Here is a 3,269-nt window from a genome sequence, read left to right as displayed (position 1 = left end):
ATACCAAAGCACCCTGGGATCCCTAATGTTCACACACAACCTCGGTTTGGAAGGGCTTGTCAGAAAGACCCATGCACAAAGTGCCTGGAATTCAACATATTTCTGTGAGAAGGACAAAAGACGGAGCTGAAAGTCAAGTCACCATTCCTACATTTCCATTAAGATCTTAGCTCTGGTCCCGAGAGTGGGAATAATCAGGCAAAAATAAACACGCTATCGTTGGAGCAGCTTCAGCAGAATTTTACTGCAGGGATAATGACTGGAGTTTGCTAATTGCTGGTTAAAACCATTCTGAACAGCCCTGCATGGCCCTATTTCCTCAGTCAGGGAGGGTGATTAATTATTATTGTGTTGGTTGCAGGGATCTTTTCAGACCACGAGGTGGTGTTGTAGCCCTTACGCACCGGAAAGATGCTGCCTGGTACCTGCATAAGAGCTAAGAGTTTCATTGGGTGGGGATAATGGGTGGTAGCAAGTGGCCCAGGGGTTTGGAGGTATTTCCATTAGCTCTCTTTGCCAGGGAGGTCTCAGAGTTGCATCTTGCTGATAAATGAAGTGTTCTTTGCCGTTCTCACAGCAGCAACTGAAATGTGACTAATGGACACAGAGGGACTCAGCGGCCCTACCAGGCTTCAGAGGCCTCATGCTTCTGTAGGAGAAAGAGAGTTCCTGAGGGGTTGCAGGGCAAACACAGCCTCCCCACTGTGAGCCCCCCATCTTTAAGAAGAATCTTTAAGCAAGTAGGGTCTAGTTGCCTGAGCACTGGGCAGGGAGCCTGCCCTCTCTTGCCTTCTAGTCCTGCCTCTGAGCCCATCAGGTCAATATTTTCAAAAGCGGCCACCAGTTTTGGACACCCAGTTTGAGACACCGCAGGGCCACATTTTTCCAGAGAGCTCAGGGCCTGATTTTCAAGGACTCAATGCCCCCAACTGGAGCCACATTTTCCAAAGAGCTCAGCACCCACCATGCTAAGTGCTGACTTTGGTGTCGTCACAGGCATGGCTGCCCCCTAGCAACTGTCCCCCTCCGCCTGGCCAAGTGTGGCACAGCAGGTTTTTCCTGCCTCAATTTCCAATCCCCAGCATTTGCCCCCTACTTTAATCTAACCAGAGTCACTTCCTGGGACAGAGTTGCTTCCTGGACACCAGGCACTGGCGTTTGGGCTGTAAGTTCTGAACAAGGGGCTTGCCTGTGTGCCGTTTGTCGCCACCTCTGTTCCAGGACTGATGTAGATAGCCTGGGCAAAGCAAATTACACTAAGAATCTACCCAGATTCTGTCAGATTTCTCCTCCAATGGGAATCTGATTTGCAGGGCCCTGACATCTGTTATCACTTGGCAGAGGCGTGACAATGCTAATTACAGACACCTGCAGGATCCCTCAGACGTTACTTGGGCAATGTGGCTAGAAGCCATTTAAAAGAAGATGGGACGGGAGAAAGAAACAAGTGGCAGAATCCCCTAAATCCCTTTACAGATCTGGGCCTTAGCATCTCTCTGCCTCTGTTCCCCATCTGTACAACAGGAATAATTGCCCTGCCCTGCCCCGCAGAGGGGTTGCGAGGATAACACTGTAAAGCTGCAGAGGGGTAGCCGTGTTAGTCCGTATACAGCAAAAACGACGAGAGTCCTGCAAAAATGTGTTAGTCTTTAAGGCGCCACAGGACTCTCGCTGTAAAGCCAGTGAGGCTCTCAGATACCACGGGGAGGGGACCAGATAAGTACATTAGGTGGCGAGGGACAGCTTGGTCTTATGAATGAGCCGGGCACTGGCAGTGGAAAGAAGGCTTGGGCCGGACTTCATTTGCAAGGGCTTGTTGGCGCTTCCTCCTGAGCGGCAGCGTGCAGGTGGCTGCACTGCGTAGCGAACTGAGCCACCGATGGAGCGTGTGTCCGGTCGGTCGTCCCTGCGCCTTGAAGGAGGCAGGGCTGCACCAAAACCAAAATTAGCTTGGCCACCTCAACTCATCCGTCCCATTGAGTTAGTTTTAAAGGCTGCGGCTGCTGCTTTTCTCTGCAGAAAGAAACAATCAAACAATCTCAGTGTCCTCCTTCAGATCCCTTCTTCTAACTCTCCTTTTCTGGGATGTCTAAAAAACACTTGGCAGCAGACAGGCGGCTTGTGAGCAGAGAACACCACTGATCAGTAGTGTTTCCTCGCGCTTCTCTACTGAGCTTGTAACCTCTCTGCTGCAGGGACCGTCTCTTGGTTCTGTTTGTAGAGCCCCTAGCATGCGGGGGTCCTGGTCCAGGGCGGGGAGAGGCCACCTCAGTACAGCTAGTAATAATCTGGGAAATTCCCTAAGCAAAAAACTTCATTCAGAAAAGAACAGACAAGGGAGCTAAGTGACGACGACGTACCTGTCCAGTCATTTACGCCGCCCCAGCACGAAAGCCCTGTGTGTGTTCACTGGTGACATATCGATCGGCTCCCAGTGCAAGTCCACGCACACACGTGACAGTGTGTCTCTCTGCTACCCATCACACCCTAGAAAGGGTGGAGAGAATTCAACAGATTAAACAAGCATCTGCCCCAAACCCAGCCCACCGTGGGAGCAACTAAGTGGAGATGCCCAAAGGCTCTTTTCCTCTGGTTCCCTATCCAAGCTGCTTCCTGCTGCCGCTTCCCCCTTTCCCCCCCACCTTTCCCTTGGCTGCTGCTTTTGGGGAGACCCGTTTGGGAGCTGGAGATGGGCGAGCAGTGCGGGAAATGTTGACAGCTGAAAAATGACCAACCAGGCGGTGGGAGAAGTTGCTGCAAAGGGAGGGGGAATCTTCCTTGAGTGGACAGGATTTTAGCACCTAGGGCTAAGCCAATAAACCTCTGCCGTCCAGATCTGGCCGGGAACAAGGAGCAGCAGTGTCTCTGCAAACGCTCCCAGGGCCGGTTAGAACAGGAGAGACAAAGAGACCAAATAGAAAGAAGTGTGCATGGTGGTGGGGGGAGGGAGAAGCCCCCCGTGTTTGGTAATTACCCGTGCAGCTGGAAGCCGGCGCGCCGAGAGCAGCATCGTACAGACGGACTGGCTGTACGATTTCTGGTTTGGTTTAAGCCTGCGTCTCTTGGGGAACCCCAGGGCAGTCAGGGGGAGAATTTGCTTCAAGGCAAGAAGACGCTCTTTCCTCTCAATGCCAGCAGCTCTCTGGGAGTGATTTGGGCTGAGTCGATGACCATTGCCAGGGGCTGGGCGCTCCCTTCCCGCTGCACCTAAGCTGGCCTGCCTACAGCCGGCTTTGGGGACCATGGCAGAGGTGGCCCACATGAGCAGC

Source organism: Emydura macquarii, unplaced genomic scaffold (genome assembly GCF_026122565.2).
Source record: "Emydura macquarii macquarii isolate MOO-44397 ecotype Brisbane River unplaced genomic scaffold, CSIRO-AGI_Emac_v2 contig_629, whole genome shotgun sequence".
NCBI lineage: Eukaryota > Metazoa > Chordata > Testudines > Chelidae > Emydura > Emydura macquarii.
This window is presented reverse-complemented; position numbering follows the sequence as displayed.